General features: G+C 39.4%; 1 pseudogene across 1 annotated transcript; it reads left to right on the forward strand.

Annotated features, from left to right (window-relative positions):
* Positions 1 to 547: 547 nt before the first annotated feature.
* LOC149912962 (solute carrier family 71 member 2-like) lies at positions 548 to 18,704 on the forward strand (annotated as a pseudogene). Its single transcript, XR_016461529.1, has 4 exons — positions 548 to 830; positions 12,983 to 13,184; positions 14,260 to 14,373; positions 15,666 to 18,704. The product of XR_016461529.1 is annotated as a solute carrier family 71 member 2-like (transcript).
* Positions 18,705 to 19,562: the final 858 nt, after the last annotated feature.

The following is a 19,562-nucleotide window of genomic DNA, read 5'->3' on the forward strand; positions in this document are numbered from 1 at the left end:
GTCTTTGAAATCTACACTGAGCAGGGCTGACAGCTCTGGGCCCCCTCTGACTTGGCCTTCAGCATCCCAGGGACGAGACATCCACAGCTTCTCTGGGCAGTCTGTGCCAGTGCCTGATTACTTTCTCAGTAAAAAATTTCTGAACCTAAATCCTTATTTTAACTGTGAACACCTGAAGCACTTGGGAAAATGACTTGATTCCAGTAATACGTCAAGATGGAAGGAAGTATGTCGGGGATGAAAGCCTCTCACAGTTGGCTATGCACAGACCTCATTCTGTACTGGCAATTCACTTGCTGTTGTGATTTTTCATCAACCATAGCAACCACACTCTTTACTTTCAGTACAACATTATGCAGAACGCCCACACAGCTAACAGTACGAAGTATCTGAGTGCCTCAGCTGGCCTCCTAAGAACTGAGCAAGAGGAAATTCTTCTCACCGAATATGCTTCCAATTACTCCTTCCCGGTGACGATACACCGAGAAATCCAGCACGGAAGCCACAAGTAACACTCGCTGGAAAACGATACGCTTTCCTGCCCTGAGGCAGCGCAGCCCGTCACATTCGCAGCCCCGCGCCACCGCGCCGCACCACATGCAGCGAAGGGGGCGGGTGCGCTCGGGCAGCGCGGTCACGCGGTGCCGGTGGAGGCCCGCCAGGCGGCGCAGCTGGATGTGCGTTGTGCGGTCCATCGAGCGCTGCGCCTTCGCTAGTCCGCTTCGCTCCTTTCCTCTCTAGTTGCTTCTGCAGCCTGGCGCAGCTCTGCCCAGGCTCCCCGGACGATGGTGGGAGCGGAATGAGACCCGAGCCGGAGCCGCCGCCGGCAGGTGAGAAAGAAGGAAGAAGAGGAGGAAGAAGAGGAGGCATTGGTGGCGCTGAGGAAAGGAAGCGGCCTCACCGTGCTCATTAAGAGGGGCCGCCTGAAGGCGGGCGGCGCGGTGACTTGCGGGTATTGCGGCACGCCAGTGGCGGGCCGGGCAGAGCAGAGGGCAGCGGCCCTACAGTGCCTTGCGAACGTCGTGGGAGTGGGGGTGCGAGTTGGCCGGGCTGGGAGCTCCCGTGGCCGGGGCGGACCCGCGTCTGCCGTCAGTACCGGTGGCGGGGCGTTAGTGCCGGCTGCTGCCAAGCGGAGGCGGCACCTGTAAGCGGGTGACTGTGCTATTTATATGGCGTTAGGAGGCTAACAGCCTTCGTTTCTCTGTGGAGTTGAGAGAGTGATGGTGCTGGGCAGGTCGTGGTGACCCGAAGTTATCGTGCGGTTCTAACAGCTAATGGCTCTTCTGCGCTCTTTCTGTTACATGGTGATGCCTTTGTGCAAATGACTTCAAAGTATCTGAGAAGAAATAGTATCTTATATAGAGAGATTTATCTATAGGGAAGATGTATTTGCGAGGCGTACAAGTGGTGCTTGTTTACTTCCCAGCAAAAATGTCTTTCAGTTGGCCGATGCCTCTCCCTCGGTGTGATATTTTAAAACAGGTTAGAAATAGCACTACTGAGCATTTTGCGGCGGATTGGGTGCAAGTGACATAGCGGAACATCTGCAGGCATAGCAGAACCAGCTCGTCCCTGTTGGCCCTGCTCCCACAGTGCAGGATGGGCGACGGGTACAAATATAAAACTAGGCGAAGACTGATGGTGATTGAGTCTCTTCCGATGAGTTGGAATTGCTGCAGTTTTATTTGCAGCCTTAGTTGCTAACTGTTAGTATTTTTAGACTAAGTTCATGTTCACATGTTTCCAAGTAATGTATTTAATATTTACTTATGAGATTAGATAAGCTGAAAGCATTGTTGGTGCTAAGAGTTTGTGATCAGTACTGATTTTCTGTGAGGAGCCAATGTCTGTAAGCTTTGTTACCTACTTTGCCCTCTTTTTCCCTGTTAGCATGGAATCTAATAATGGAGAGAGAGATTTTACTGTTTTCTGTTTATGTGAACTGCCTGAATTTTTAATATTTAGCTGATCATTAACATTATAGTACCAATGTGTTACTATAGCTAGAACTTTTCCTTTTAATTCCTTAAGTAATCTGTTTGATACAAATATATTTTTCTTTCCTTACACATCCATGGTTATCTGAGAAATATGCCAAAATACTTTTAATGTATGTTTAAGCCCAGAGAGAGCACTTAACAAGACAAACTAATTAATTCCATTTAATAGATCACACAAGTACATTGTTTTATGTAAGTTAATTTCCAACTAAACTGTTTTATGTTTCTTGTAACAGGTCACTGTAACATCTTCCAAAAGGAAATTTGGATTCATTCAAAAAGTGCAGCTGCTGTCTGTTGTATGGTATTTTTGCTGCTCTAGGTTTGTGTACAGCAGCTCTCATTTACAAGTTGGAGCCGTCTTGAAGTCAGAATAGGAAAGAAATGCTAGGTAGAGGCTTTTGGATTTTTAGTTAAGGAATGTGTGTTTTCAGTACTGCTTTCAGTTTGGGTTTTATCAGCATGGATGACATAGTGAAAGAAAAAAAAAGATTATGTCAGTACATAGAAGAAAGGTAGATAAATGTGCTTCAATATGAACAGAAGGTAGAAGAAGGCAGATGTAGAGGTTGAGAAATTAGAGAAAGCTTTGGTTTGTCTTTCCATCTTTGAAGAGGAGTAAAACACAAATGGAAAGATAGTGTCTTTGTCAGCTACGGATTTAACCTGTTTTCTATATTGATTGATTAATTTTTTTTGCAATTTTAGCTATTTAATTCTTAACTTTTAAAATGATCTTTTTTGCTTGCTTGATCCTCCCCCAACTTTATCTGCAGTGCCTTTAATGGAATTCCTCTTTCTGCAGTGACTCTTCTGCAAGAGAAGATACGAAGCTCTAGCCTTCTGCACGTTGGCATACCATGTTTATACTTTGATCACCTTAAGGTTTGCTTCACAGTTCCTGTCTTAATAGTCCACTTTCTATTTTGTTACTGTCATTTCCTGTATCTCCCTGTGAATCTCATGTGGCTGTGATATCACTAGAGTATGAACTTTGCTGAGATATTACTGAAAGAACTTATTTGGACTAAAATCTGAGGGGGTGAATTGTGATTTTTTGATGTAATGACAGAGATCTCTTTGATATCAGTTGGAGTGCAGTTGTGGCATTTGAAGGTGAAAGCTGGCCTTCTGAATTCCTGCTGAAGAATTATAAAAATGACATTTTGCTGAGCTGCCTCTTTATTCTGTGATGGATGTTTGTAATTTTTTCTGATGGTTTTGTCAGACCAATTTCATGTAACAGAGTGGAGAAGCATGAGCAAGTCTATTGAGCTGCACGAGGTTTGCCCTCTACTCTTTCAGATATAAACAAGATTCTGTTTTTTATGTTATTTTTAGCTAACTTCTCACTGTTGAATGCCCTGGCTTTCTTAAGCTGAGGAACTAAAATCTAAATGCTGAGCAAATGGCTCGTGAGCTAGTTATTGGCTCAAAATGCTAAAGAACAGTGGTATGTTTAAGTAAATTCCATTGAAATTAAGTTGGTTTCTGTTGGCTGTATTACCTTGATTTCAGCAAGATTTATAAGTTGAAAGAATTGATGCTGTGGATGTTTTTTACTGGTCAAGCAACATTGTTCTATCTGTGTTATGGACACTGATATTCTATATCTTGTGCTACTCCTTACATTATTTTGTTGTTTATTTTGTTTGAATTTATATGAATTTTGTTGTTGTATTATCTATCTATTGTCAGTAAAATAATGCTCCAGTAAGGAAACTTTAAAGTAAAATATAGTACTATGCTGTACAAATAAAATGATAGTATGGGAGGAGTCTCTAGGTGATATATTTCAGGAGAACACATATCGGTGTGCTCCTTCTCATGGAAAAATCTTATGTTACTCTCTTGTTCTCACATACTATAAAATGTATCTGGCTGTTGTGAAGCCAGAGACCTCTATTTTGATAACATAATAAAAATTTTCTAAAGGATAAAACTGTAGATCGTGAAAATGTATCAGCCATTATTATTTGCCATGCTTTACACAGCAATGCATGGCTAGTGTATACTGTAGGAATTATAGGTTCTAAACCTTTGCGCTAGCATTTTTGTTTCTAGTATTTCATAAAAAATAGTGGTGAAACTGATACAGCATAATTAAATATTATGAGACTTTTCCAAAACACCTTTCAGTACAGTAAGCTATTTAAAATAAAATCTTGTTTGCAGTAAATGTTCTACTTCAGTTAGCAGTTTACTTGTAGTAAACAAGCAAATAAACTTCAGTTGGACCTTTACAAAATGCTTGTCCTTCACAAGAATAAATATCTGATAAATTCTGCCTTGAATTGAGATTTTTATTCTTGATACCTTCTCATGGGTTTGTTCAACAACTGTATTCTACTTTTAAAAAAGAATAGTTGATATTGTTTTCCAATAGTTCTCCCCATTGACTTCAGATTAACTCTTGGGCTTTCTATGCCTCCAGCATAGAAAACGTTTTCCAGAATTTGATGTAGATGTGTGGGGAAAGAAATGTTGTTTGGTGCTGTGGAGCTCTGACCCCTATTCCTCAGGGTTCAGTACTAGGGCAAATCCTCTTCAATGTCTTTATTGATTACCTGACTGAGAGCACTCTCTGTAAGTTTGCAGATGATTGGACATTGATCTGCCTGGGGGTAGCAAGGCCCTGCAGAGGGATCTGGACAAGCTGGATTGCTGGGCTGAAACAAGCAGGATGAGGTTCAACAAGACCAAGTTCCAGGTTCTGCACTATGGCCACATGGCAAAGTTATGGGCTTGAGGTGGGTGACTGGAAGACTTATGGAGGAAATGGAATTGGAAGTGAGCCAGCAGTGTGGCCAGGAGGACCAATGGCATCCTGGCTTATATCAGAAATACTGTTGCTAGCAGGAGCAGGAAAGTGATTGCACCTCTGTGCTCAGGAATGGTGAGATGGCACCTTGAGTAGTGTGTTCAGTTTTGGGCTCCTCACTACAAGAAAGATACTGAAGCTCTGGAATGCGTCCAGAGAAGGGCAGTGAAGCTGATAAGGAGTTCAGAGCACAGGCCTTATGAGAAGAGGCTGAGGGAACTGGGATTATTTAGTCTGGAGAAGAGGATGCTCAAGGGAGACCTTATTACTCTCTATAACTACCTGAAGGGAGTTGTGTTGAGGTGGGAGTCTGCCTCATCTCCTATGTATCTAGAAATAGCACTAAAGGCAATGGTCTCAAATTGCACCAGGGAAGGTTCAGATTGGACATTAGGAAATACTATTTCTCCTAAAGAGTGGTCAGGTGCTGGAACAAGCTGTCCAGGGAGGTGGTAGAGTCACCAATCCTGGAGGTGTTCAAGGAATGTTTAGATGTTGCTTTCAGGGATGTGGTTCAGTGAGAACTGTTGTTGATAGGCGAATAGTTGGACTGGATGATCTTGTAGATCTTTTTCAACCTTGGTGATTCTTTGATGCAAGATAAGTTTCTCCTTGCAGAATAGAAGACCTGCATTTTTTAATAGTGTCAGGAGGTGTTCAGGTACTAACCAGTTCTGTGCTATGAATGATAACTAGAGGAGAAACTTGACTATGAGAGATCCCAGCATACTGTATTAGGTAAAAACTAAACAAGAATAGGAGAAGAGCAGGGAGGGGCTAACCAAGCAGTAAACAGGGGCTACTTTAGCTTGGAAAATTAGAAGCATCAATAGGCTGTTAATCCTGGAGTACCCAGCCAATGAGTAAATGGGAGGGAATTCTCACTGAGAAGTAGAAATATAAACTGTTGCATCTCTTTGGTCTGATAAGCCCTTTCTCAAGGTTGCTTGCTTTTGCAAAAAAAATTGATTCATAGTTAATTCCGCCTGAGTCTGGACTATTGAACATAAACATTTGTCACAGAGTGAAAGTAGTATAGAAGGAAAAAATGTAGAACATAATGTAGAAAAATAATAGATATTTTGTCAAAATTTGATTTTTATAATGATGTTTTAGGTTTAAAGCTTCGTTTAAGTGTTTGGGTCCATGTAACATTTTGCTTACTATTGATTATGCTGGTGCAGTAGCTTGACCAGCAGCTTCATTTTAAAGCAATGATAATGCTCAGATATAGTTTCTCAGCCCAGATGCTGGACTATCATACGGAAAGTTGGTTTTGCTGGTGGTATGGTAATGATGAAAACAGATAGTAAATCGACCCTATCTGTACTATTTCTGAAGCTCTGTTTTAATCTCATTAAATGTAAAGATTTCAGTATATTATCTCCATATCTCCTTTTTCAAGAATTGTAAAGCTTTGTGCTTCAAGTTTTGAACCATTTAATGCCTATAGGTCCCCACTTTGTTCTTTTTTTTTATCTGACTTGCATATAGTTGCATCCTCTAGCAAAATGTTTTCTCAGTATAAAAATTGACCATACCCATTCCATTACTTTAGAGGTATCTTCATCTTAAAGGAAGTCTGAAGTATTGTTCAGTAGGTCTTCTGGAACTCTTTGTTTTTGAAAACAGTGAAGAGATATTGATTATTATTATTATTATTTTTTACTAGTAATCCAGTTTGATGACCAAACTCTTCTCTTGAAAAGCTAGGCTTCCAGAATTGTCTGCTCCATTTGATAACACCAGTGAATTTACCTATTCACTTGATTGGTTGTAGTTAGCTGATACATTTAAATCAGTTTTTAAAATATAGTACATGTTCAAGTATTTGTAAAGAAAACTTGATTAGGTAGTGAGGCTCCTAGATTGACAACAGCACATCTGATTTGGAATGTTTGATTTCATTTTCATAGGGTCTTGTTTCTTTTAGGATTTGCATTCTACTTTTCCAGGGTATATCTTGAATCAAAAAAGCTATGAGACTTCTAGTAATTCAGTGCAACTACCAATAAGCTGCATGGTATTTAAAAAAAATAAATGGCTGAGTATTCATTTAGGATCAATACACTTATCCTAATACATTTTCACAAAAAAGTTGGTAAATGAGTACTGAGGACAAAAGAAAGGTTTTTCTGAATCATCATCCTGGTAAACCATATAAATCTATGATCAAACTGTGTGTAATTGCAATTCTGTAATGGGTTGGAAAGTACTGAAGTCAGCAGGGTGGCAAAGTCTTTGGCTGCAGCAAATGAGAACAAGCCCAAGTGCAGTGGCTGCAGGTGCAGAAATGAAGAAAAAGGGCTGCTTACCTTTAGAAGCCCTCAGATAGGCAGGGATATCTGGCAAGAGATGTCCTCACCTCCACTGTCAACCTTTAAATAAGATCTGGGAAGGAGCGGATCCTAACTCCCCCCTTTCCAGTCACTCAAGTGCATTGCTTGCACCTGAGCTCTCCTGGGTGGTTCAGTCACTGGTTCAGACCATGACTTGCATTTACCCTACACTGCACCTCTTCATGGTGTGAACAGGATTGAGCAGGTTGAAGCCTTTCCGTTACAGTGATCTAGTAAACCACAAGGCTTTGTACAATTTGCCCATCAGAGTGTAGATTGACAAAATATTAGATTATTGGTTCTTGGCTGAGGTTCATCTTCCTTTGTGGGCCAGTACTCAGTGGCTCTCCTGGAGGCACTTAGTTGCTTGGACCAGGGAGGTTTAGCTCACATTCCATTAGTTACATATAGTTCACCACCAGGTGTCACATTGATGTTATAGTGATGCTGGAGCATTTTGATATCATGTTGCTCTTCCCAGTGATTCTGTGTACTCAGAGGGACTCATGGGGAGTAGCATAGATGTTTCAGAGGCACCAGCAGGGTTAGGTCTGCCCTCCACAGCAAGATACAGGTGATGTTCCTGTCCTGAGTCAACACTTTGGCTTGAACTGGTGCATGTCTCAGCTATCTGTACCATATCCTTTGACCCAGTATCTGAGGCTGCATGGCTATATTGGGTATCAAAGGGGAGAATCCAGATTTGCCACAGGGACATGATTTAGGTCCCCTTCACAATGGAAACTGGAATGTTGACCATAGTATCTGCAGGCTATGCACCTGTTACAGGGGAGAGTACTGATCCTGCAGCTTCCCCCAAAGTGCATTTAGGGCACACCACTTTGGTCCTATTTGCATCTCCCAAGGCCATTCTAGGTTTTCAGGAGCAGGGAGTAGAAGATCGTTTTCATTGCCAATTTAAGGTTTTACCCCCAAAAAAACGAATGTCAGTGCCCGTAATTTGGATCGTAAGCAGGGAGGCCCATGTTGTCTGTAGCATCTTCAGGGCACTTGGTCTGCCATCTCTAGGCTTTTCATTCAAGTCCCACAAGTCCTCTTTTGTAAAGTCTCTTTGTCCACTCCTGCAGGGAGTGAGAGTCTGTCTTGAGGGTAGCCTTAAGAATACCTCTGTAGTGTTCAATAAGGCCTGCCCCCATCAGTTTATATGGTAAAAGGAATTGCCACTCAGTGTTGTTTTCTTCTACCCTATATTGGACCACTGTACTGGTAAAATGAATCCCTTGGTTGCTCTTGATGACTTGGGCTGTCCTGTAGGCAACCATCAACTTAGTGGTTAGCCTTGGTGGTACTCACTTCAGACTGGGTAGGCCTGCATTAGCCCCCTTGCTGTGTTGACACAGGTCAGGACATATCTCGCACCCTCAGTCTGTCTCATCCTAGAGCAAGCATTGCAGTCTCAGCATGCCTGGGTGATGTCAGACAGTTGTGTGGGCAGCCCCTGTGCTTTAGCATCAGCCCACATTGTCTTTTGTCCAGCATACAGCATGATGTAACCAGAAGGTGATGTTCTTGGATGGTGAATCCTCAATCCATCAAACTTGAGCCAATGTGTTGGCTTCATCATTTCCCTGTGATTGTAGGTGTTGGCAGCCAGAAACGTGGCTGACATGTATGGTCCTGTGTCTAACTACATTCCATATGTCTAACCACATATTTTTGCCCCGGACTGGTTGGGCATGGACAGTCCATTCCAGGGTGGCCCACTGTGCAGTCCAAGGAGTGAGCCCCCAGTACGCAGCCCAACTGTCTGTGCAGATATTCAGGATTCTGTCACTGTGTTACTTGGTTATAACCCTTCACACAGCTCACAATTCTGCCCATTGGCTACTCTGACCATCCCATCCTTCAAACCAGACAGTTTTAGTGGAGGTGTGATATGCCACTGCTTTCCACTTGCTCGGGTTACCCAAACAAACCAAAAAACAAAAACAGTTCTGCCTGGTTTGTTTAAAGAAAAAGCTTCTGTATCTGTGTGTAGGTTTTTTTTTTTTTTTTCTTTCCCTTTTTGTTTTTGTATTCAGTCCTTAGCTCTTGGATTCTTTTCACTGTAAATTGTGGATGATGCTTATGATGATGATCCTGGATGTTTAGTCTTTTGGTACTCCCAAGCATGAAATTAATTCATTGGTAGTAAACAGAAAGTATATTTATTATTTTATCTTGCACTTTGTTCTTTCTATTATGCTGTAACTGTTTCAAGTGCAAAAGTGATGCTCTTCTGATTATGTATGTTGTCACAGTTCAGCTCCAATCATGATGCGATCTTCAAAAAATTAATCATTTTAATTACTCCTTGTAGGGATAACAGGATGTATAATCAATGAATATACAGATGTTATAATTAAGAAATATCCAGGAAAGTTAAGCTAAGTAAGGTTATTGGAACACAAAGATAATAAATAGAAAATGCTTGCTGATGTTGTAGGCTTGTAATATTCTCCACGTACAGTGATCTCTAGGAAGAGATCCTTCCTCAGTGGCAGTCAGCACTTAAATGGGGTCTGGGATAGGTGGAGCCAGGCTCCACTGCTTCCAGTAGCACAGTTTAATTACATTCACCTCTGCTCCCGTGGCTGACTCATTGCTTGCCTCAGGTGGTCAATCAGAAGTTCAGGCCGTGATTCAGCAGTTCCCATACACAGGGAAAGTAGCAGTGTTTGTCATGCTATCATGAAGGGACTGAGCATGGTAGTATAATAGGAAGAACTCTGAAGGCATACTGAAAGTGAGAGTAGTACAGGACAATGTGAGGAATAGGAAAGTAGTTCTCTTCAGTGAGCAGCAGTTTGTGTGGTCAAAATTTCTGAAGACTGTGATGTTAATTATTTTTCAGTTTCCCAAATCTCCAAGTAAGTGCTATAGATCTGTATCACCTTTAAAGGATGCTTATCCAACCTTCCTAAAGTTATGCACTGATTTTTAATGTAGGTTATTAATAAAAATGCATACAAAAAGTTACAGATTTTCATAAATTAAATGTCTCATTGAATTGCTGCCCTGTCTTGCTGACTTGAAAACATGGGTAAGTTTAGTATGTGGTCCTTCTTTCTTTTTCCTTTGTTTCTTAACAAAAGTGTTTAACTTCAAGTTGGCCTATTATGACAGTTCATATTTAAAAGGATAAATGTTTGTGTAGTGATTTTTCTTCAGTCCTCAAAAACATCTCAACAACATCTCAACATTTTATAGCTATATTTTATTTTAGATATCAGTGAAATAATACTGTTTAAGTATTGCTATGTAGACTTGTGTTGGCTGTTGCACGTAGCTGAAATTTTTAATTCTTGGAATTAGTATTTAATCAGCTTTTCAGGTGCTGACAGACTGTTGTTTGATTTAAACTATTTCAAATTTTATTTCATACTTGTGGGAGCTTACCTGGATATTCTGATGCTGAACAGTGATTTAGATCATGTAGAGCTTATAAGTGAGGCCTAAGTTTTGAATGGCCGGCTTCCTATTTTTGCATCAACATGCTTGTCTAGAATGAAAGAAAAAAAGTCAGAAATAGAAACATCCAACCTGGTGTTCAATTCTCATGTTCAAATTTGATCTGGAGCATCAGGTCACAACCACACTTTTAATGTTAAGTCAGATTAAAATGTTGTGTTGTATTTTATCAAAGTAAATTGTATGCATTTTATGATAGCTAGGATTACTTCAAGTGCATTTTTAGATTACTTTTTTGTCACTGTTTGTTAAGTGAAGTGGTAGTGTTTGTTATCTGTTGCAGTTCTTAGATAAGGAAAAAAACTGAAGTGTTTACAAAGAACACGAAGGATGTTATACTCTCAGAATGCCCAGCATTTATGGTCGTTACTCTTATGTTTAGATTTATGGGCTTATATTAGTAAATTACCATAAGCAACATTAATCACTTGATGGTATAATACTTTGTCTTCAGTATAATTTTTTATACTGATACTACTATCAGTAGAATCTGAGGAGCAACTTCCCTCTACCCTTTTTGTATGTCCTGTATTTCTCTCTACAACTTTGTAGAGAGCAGAAATTGATCTCTAAAGCTAGAACCCATAGCAGTACAAAATTGGAAAATATAGAAAAGCAATTAGATCTGACTCAGTGAGCTTCTTGTCTTTTTCCTTTAAAAGGGAACTTTTACTAACTGATTTCTAAATTGTCTTTCTAACTTTAACCCTGACTGCTTTTTTGTTCTCCTTCACTCACATAGTAAGATAAGTAGCAGAAAAAGTGAAACGTTGTTTTAAATATATAAACAAAAAAATGGTTGAGAGGAAAAATGGGGTATATGTAAGCAGAATTATCAGACGAGGAGTTAAGGTGGGAATGATTGCCTTTGTTAAATGTATGAAATTTATTGTTCAGACTGTTTGTCATGATGATGTGTTTTTCAGTGTTATTGAAGTATTGCGCTAATTCATTCTAGAGGCTTTCTTGGTACATATGAATTTCTTTATTTTTGGCCCTTTGACCTACAGATAAAATTTTCAGCTTTAGATAAGCACAGCAGGTGTGTGTATATGGTTATTGCAGTAACTTTTAAAATTGATACAGTAGTATATGTGAGGCCTTTCAACTTTTCCATAGGTATGGCAGACCTGTTTAGAATACAGTAACATGCTTACTCTTGAATTAAGGCTGCTGTTAAACCAACTTAAATTAAGTCATAGCTGTAGTAGAATGCTGATTTCTTACTGTTCATCGTATGTCTAGCTATATGACTATCCAGTTACTGCAATTTGAGCTCATGTACTGGTGAGTTTGGTTTTGTGTTCTGTTCCTCTCTTTCTCTTTCCTGTCTCCAAGGTTACTCTTATTTATTTCTCTTTAAGCCTTAACTAGTGCAGGATAAATTTCATAGCTTTTCATAGACTGGATTCAAACTCACTTGATTAGTAAAGGAAGGCTAAAACTTAAACTTTTAATTGTTGCTTTTAAATCAGTGGATGGTACTTCACTATGATTTCAGTATCTGGAATCTTTTCTGTTACCTTTTCTGTAATATTTACCTGTAGCTGATGTAACAGAAGAACATGAAAGAATTACAGCCTACGGACGGGTAAGAGACACTAAATATACTCAATTATTGGAAGTAATGTATATTGAGCTGCTAAGGTTTCCCTTTAGTTTAACATTTAGAAATGCAGAATTCTGAGATTTTGATTTGATCATTTATAATATAAGGGCTTAGTTCTTTTGAACTAAACTTATTTGTATTTTTGTATCAGGAAAAAAAAAAAATTAAAAGTTCTTATTTTTCCTGGCCATTAGTGTATTTGAAGGACCCACTTGCCTGCCTTTAAAGAGTAATGAAATGTTAGATTTTGCAGAGTAATTTTCCGAAGTGCAATTGATTCCATGAGGATCAGTTTATTTATCACACTTTTTCCTTAGGACATTTTTCTAGCTTGGCATTTCTACTTGGTACATCATTTATTCTTTGGAATAGACATGCAGAGTATTGTTTTGAGGCTGAAGAAATCTCATCAAATTCATAAGTGGAAGTTAAAAAAAAAAAAAAAAAAAAAAAACAAACCATTTAGCTGAATGCAAAGTAAGAGCTGCTTTCCTTTGCTTCTGAATGCAATTTCTGTCTGTCCTAGATAGTGGGCTATGGAGGAACTTGGCTAAACTTTATTTGGACCTGTATTTACTGGCATGTTCACATATGTGATTTTTAACTTAAATTTTGACTTAAAAAATAGAAACAGATGAATATGGTAAGGGATATTGATCAAATTTGTCATTCTGCACTGGCAGAGTATTCATTGGCATGTTTGTGAATTGTTCTTGTGCATAGGTATCTGTTACTTTTGCAGCAAGTTTGGTAACTAGTCCTACTGCTGGAGCATATCTGTCTGCCAGTCATGGAGATAACCTTGTTGTACTAGTGGCCACTCTCGTGGCTGTTGTGGACATCTGTTTCATCCTGCTAGCTGTGCCAGAATCTCTGCCAGAAAAAACATGAGATCTGCTTTATGGGGAACTTCTGTATTATGGGAACAAGCGGACCCTTTTGCGGTAAGATGAACTTGAATAATTAAGTGAATGAACGATGTTTTGTAAGCTTTAGGAATCTTACTGATAGCTTAACTGCTAAATGTATAATAGAAATTATTTTGCAAGAGCAGAGAAGGAAGACCAGCTACATTTAAAAGAAATAAAAAAGACAAACCTTGCCTTATGAATTTTTTTTTTTAAATTAAAAATATGTCGTGAAATCTACGAGGAAATACTTTACCACTCTAACCTGCTTACTCTTTTATGGAGAAATGCTATATTCTCATGTTGCTCCTAGACCACAAAATCTGGTACTGCAAGACTTGTTTCATATTCATTTTATGCTTTGTGCTTTATTTAGTTTTTTTTTTTTTAATGTTTACTGTGGCACCCTTGATTTGCACTTTCATTTGTGATTTCCTTTATTATATACTGTCTAAACAGTTTTTTGTATCCATATGTAGAAAGGGTTAAAGTGTATAATGCAGTCTGTCTAATAACTTATTCATTCACTCTTACTCAGCAAATATGTGCTTTTTACATCCTGGGGGGTGGAGAGAATGATTGCTCTTAATGAGACAATCCTGCTGGAAACTGGCTGTGAATTTTGAAAGATATGTGATCTACTTGAAATATTTCAGTTACAAAGGTTTTCTATAATGTATTTATTACTCAAGCTGAATCATATTGTGAGTAAACAAATTTAAGAAACGTGCAATGAAAATGCTCATAACTTGTCAAGAGAAACAGTTGTAATGAGGTTTTAATATTTGCTGACATCTTTCAAAATAAATTGTTACGGAGATAAGTTAGTGTACATTTTGCTAAATATTTTATGCTCTTATTTTCAGTGAGTTCTTGCAGCCTGATAGCTTCAAAAGTCAAAGAAGGAACTTTGCAGAAGACTGTTAACAATGTTCTTGCATAACAGGAGAGTGTTTCAAACTGAGCATTCAACTTAACTGTTTTCGTGTGTGATCTTTTTGACTAGCATATATGGGCATAAATGAAAGCAAATCCAGCTTCTGCTCTCACTATGCTTTTGTTAAATATTGCATTCATTTTCTAATATTTGTTTCATCTCCTTGTCTTGCAGTCTCTAAAGAAAGTTAGAGAAGATTCTGCTGTTGTCCTGGTCTGCATTACAGTGTTTCTTTCCCACCTGCCAGAAGCAGGCCAGCATTCTAGCTTTTTTCTCTATTTGAGACAGGTAAGTGTTAGTAACTTCATATCTTAGTATGTGTAAGTAGAGGTTCTCTAAGACCTGTTTCTTGTTAAGGCTTCGCTTGGAAAAGTGCTTGCTTGCAAAATACAGCTTTCTAGAATAAAGGGTACTTGCTTGGCTAACCCAAGAATGAAACTGGAAGCTTGACTCCTGATGCATAAACTCAGCCATAGCTTAAGCTTATGTTTTTAAAGTTAAGCAGACCTTTCTTCTGATTAATTGTTAGCACTGCATGTATCTGAGTGTGGTATTCTGCCACTTGAAGTGCTATTATGTCTGTGGGAAGGCATAGAAAACTTCAGTTTTGAGATACACAACTTTCTCTGGCTCCTTTTTTAAGGACTTTATCTTGTTTGGATTTTTTGGCAATTCTTGAACGTGAATGCTTCCCATATAAATTTATGTTATAAACAGGGATCGGTATTTTCTTGAATACATCTTTTAACTAGTGATACTATGGAGGGATTGTTTGGTGTCTGTTTTATACATTTTCTTCTCTTCAGATTATTGGTTTTGGATCTGCTACCACTGCAGCATTTATAGCTGTGGTAGGCATTCTTTCTATATTAGCTCAGGAAAGTTTTATTCTTTCTGGTGTTTTACTGAACAAGAACAAAACTAGATACTGGCACACAATCTTCTACTGAATATTAAGCTTGTGTATAAACTTCTTAAATATCCTAAAATGTCATTTCATCTTGTATTTAGTAAAGATGATTTTCACATAGATCGTCTAAGTCTCTTGCTTTAAGTATGCTTTCCTCATAAACAGTAGAAATGAAACTTAAATTTGATTAGTGAATATACTGAAACTCTGTCCTAATGCAAGACCTTCTGAAAAGGAAATGCTGTTTTGAACAAAACGATTCTGCTTAGAATCAGAGTTGCTCAGTGTCACAGAGTTATCTGAGTCCGTGACAAGGGGCAAAAAGCCCAGGGAAAAAAAAAGCAGTGAAGGAGAGAGAGAAAAAAAAAATACCCTCCTTTTTTTTTTCAGTGTGGCTAGCTATATTCCGGGAGAGGAGGATAGGGGTAGGGGTAGGAAGATAGCAGATGGGTCTGACAAAAGAAAAAACATCGGCAACAATCTGAGGAGAAATGGTAATTTACTAAAACTAACAAAATCAAACGAAATAAGAGTGACAACAGTATCCAAAATCTTACTCCAGTAGAACTACAGGGGAAGCACGTGCTTTTCTCTGCAGCACACCGAGAGAGAGAGAGAGTGAGCAGCTGGTGTCTTGCCAGGAGCTTCACCTTTTTTCCTCTGCCCCCAGGTCCTCCAGGAATGCTGCTTCTCCTCTCCCATCCGAGGACCCAAAATATCCACAAAAGGCAGTAAATGGAATCAGAACATTAACTCTTTAACTCCCACTGGTTTACATCATGTTCTGATGTGGAATACCAACAACAAAAATCACAAAACTACAACACTCAGGTTGGATAAGACCTTCAAGATGATCAAGTCCAACCTCAACCTAACCATACTACCCTAACTCTAATATCCCTCTGCTAAATCATGTCCCTGAGCACCACATCCAAGTGGTTTTTAAGCACTTCCGGGGATGGTGACTCAACCACCTCCCTGGGGAGCCCATTCCAGTGCTTAACAACCCTTTCAGTAAAGAAGTTTTTCCTGATGTCCAGACTAAACTTACCCTGGCACAACTTTAGGCCATTTCCCCTTGTCCTGTCACCAGTGAGAAGAGACCAACCCTGCTCTTGCTGCAGTCACTTTCAGGTATTTGAAGAGAGCAGTGAAGTCTCCCCTTAGCCTCCTTTTCCCCAGACTAAACAACCCCAGTTCCTTCAGTTGCCCTTCATCAACCCTGCTGCCCTTCTTTGGACCTGCTCCAGTATACCCCAGTGTCATTTCGGTATTGAGGTGCCCAAAACTAAAAACAGTACTCGAGTTGAGGCCTCACCAGTACTGAGTACAGGGGAAGGATTGCTTCCCTAGTCCTGCTCACCACACCATTCCTGATCCAAGCTAGGATGCCTTTGGCATTCTTGACCATCTGGGTACACTGCTGGCTTATATTCAGCTGACTGTCCATCAGTACACCAAAGTCCCTTTCCATCAGGCAGCTTTCGAGCCATTCCTCCCCAAGCCTGTAGGGTTGCCTAGGGTTGTTGTGACCAAAATGCAGGACTCAATACTTGGCCTATTGAAACTCATGCAATTTACCTTGACCCATCGATTCAGTCTATCTAGGTCTCTCTGTAGTGCCTTTCTCCCTCAAGCAGATCAACACTCCCTCCCAGCTTGGTGTTGTCTGCAAACTTACTGAGGGTGCACTCAATCCCCTTGTCAAGATTGCTGATAAAGATGTTAAATAGAAGTAGCCCCAGTACTGAGCCCTGAAGGACACTGCTCTTGACTGGCTGCTAGCTGGATTAAACTCCATTGACCATACCATCTGTCCAGCCAGTGCTTCACCCAGTGGAACATACGTCCATCCAAACTGTGGGCAGCCAGCTTCTCCACGGGAATACTGTGGGATTTACTGAAGTCCAGGTAGACCATGTCAACAGCCTTACCTTCATCCACTAAGTGGGTCACCTTGTCATAGAATAAAATCAGGTTTGTCAAACAGGATCTACCATTCATGAACCCATGCTGACTGAGTCTGATCCTCTGGTTGACCTTTAGTTGGTCTATGATGGATCCCAAGGTTATCCATTCCATAACCTTCCCTGGCACCAAGGTGACATTGATAGGTTTGTAGCTATTGGGATAATCTTTCTTGCTCTTTTGTGAAGATGGGTGTCGCATTTGCCAGTCTCCTATCCACCAGGACGTTTGCAGTTAGCCAGAGCTGCTGAAGAATGATGGAGAGTGGTTTGGCAGCCACATCTGCCAACTCCCTCAGCACTCTAGGTTGCAATCCATCCATCCCCATAAACTTATGAGAGTGCAGCTTTCGGAGCAGGTCCAAAACTATTTCCTCATTGATTATGCAGGGCCTATTCTGTTCCCCATCCTGATCTACCAGTGCAAGAGCTGTGTTCCCAGGGAACAGTTAGTCTTACTATTAAAAGACTGAAGCAAAGAAAGCATTAAGTACCTCAGCCTTAACCTGATCCTTGGTCACCAAGTTGCCCTTGATATATTTATAGAAATATTTATTGTTGTCTTTTACTTCTGGGGTCCCTTGCATGGGTTGCTGTCCTGGCAGCTGAGTCATCTATTGTGTGGGCTGAGTTGCAGCTTCCTGCAGGTCACATCCATTCACTCTGGAATGGGCTGCAGTAGAGAACTGCTCTGTATGGCTCCCATGGGCTGCTGGGGGACAGCCTGCTCCACCATGGACCTCTCTTGGGCTGTAGGGAGCTTTTGCTCTCTATCTGAAGCACCTCTTACATTCCCTGTGCACTGACCTTAGTGTCTGCAAAGTTTTTTCTTTTTTTCATTCTTTTACAGAGAGGCCAGCCTTGCAACATCTTTGTTTCCAAGACCTTGCCATGTAAACCCAATTAAACAAGTTAAACTTTTTCAATGAAAGACCTTATTAAAATGTTGTTTGGGAAACAGCAAGCTAGTAAAGCACTTTACTTGTGTTCACTTCTTGTCCTTCTCTAGTAAAGCACTTATATTCACTTCTTGTCCTTCTCTTCATATTTGAATCTACACAAGCTATTGCTTTTATTTTAAGAAGCTCAGAGGGAAACAAGAATGAGGCCCTGAACAGGTAATTACTATTGATTAGATATTATAATAATAAATACATTTTTGAAAAGACTTTAAAGGAGGGTGTCCTTATGGCTCTTCTTTGAGGGTGTGGGAGGTGATGTGGAAGAATAATTGCATGGGCATTCTAATTTTTAATTCAAATTATGTACTTAAAACAGGATGATGTAGGCAGCAGGAGCAGTAGCAGCCATGTCAAGCATTACGTTCCCAGCAATTAGTGCTTTGGTTTCACATAATTCAGAATCAGATCAACAAGGTGAGCACTGAATGAACTTGTGTTTCAGTGTCTTGTATAACAATTCTGTCCAGAAAGCAGTATGCTCACCAAGCTGTACTTTTTCAAATATGTTGGTGACTAATGACTTTTGTTGGTAGTGTCTGTAGAAGGTTGCCAATCTATTCAGAGAAGTAGGAGGTTGAGAGGTGTACACTTCTATGATATTTGCATTGCAAAGTACATAATTCATGTCTGACCAGTCTGGTTTTTCAACTTCCTCTATGATTACTGCAAAAGCAGATAAAAGTTATGTGATAACCTTAATGTTCTTTGCTTTTTAAATTAAAAGTAACCTTCAAGTAGATTACAAGTACTTATATAACATTATAAGTATTATATAGTAATATTATAATAGTATTATATAGATAATGGCAACTGAAAATGTATATTAACAAATTCAATAAACCTATACAAGAAAATGTTCTACTCTGTGTGAAAAAGTTAGCACTTTTTGCTGTCTTTCAGATTTTCAGGGAGTAGAAAATGGCACTGAATTAATAGCTGGTCTGAGAAAACAGAAAAATGAATAAGGGAAATAGAATATGTTGCTGTATTTGTTGGGAAGGAGAATAAATATTGAAAAAATTGTCTTAAGTGAGGAGTGGAGTCTTCACAAAGTATAACATTGCTGTATAGTTACTAGTTTTCTCTTTTTTAAAAAAATCCTGTATGTATCAATCATAAATACCATCTTTAACACCGTATAACTTGAAGTTTAACGAAGTGCCATTAATATGGGAAGCATGAATGATGTACAGGAGAGAGATTTCTACAGAGTTTGAAGGGTGCGAGTGGAAGCATTTTACGTAGCTTTTTAAAAATAATTCTGCGTGATCCTCTACTTCAGGCTTTGTTTCTAATAGAGACATTTAAAAGTTTAAGAAGGCTAGTTTTTAATTCAATTCATGAAATTAGTAGTTAAATGAAAGTATTGAGCTTTCATTTTTCATTAAGAAAACTGGTATAAAATAAGTTATGAAGTGAAATTTTGCCACCTAGTGGCTGAAAATTTTTTCGCTTTACATGTCAACCTTTGATGAAAGAACTCTGGCAAGTTTTACATCCATTTGCTTTCCTGCAGTTTTGCAAGTTACTGCCAAAAGAAAGAAGGATTTTACAGACATACAGACTACTGATAGTGTAAAAATAGCATCGTGTAGCATCATAGTTTTTCAAAATTTAGGACTTTCAAAATTTAGTACC

Source organism: Phasianus colchicus, chromosome Z, assembly GCF_987193195.1.
Source record: "Phasianus colchicus chromosome Z, bPhaCol1.hap1.1, whole genome shotgun sequence".
Lineage (NCBI taxonomy): Eukaryota > Metazoa > Chordata > Aves > Galliformes > Phasianidae > Phasianus > Phasianus colchicus.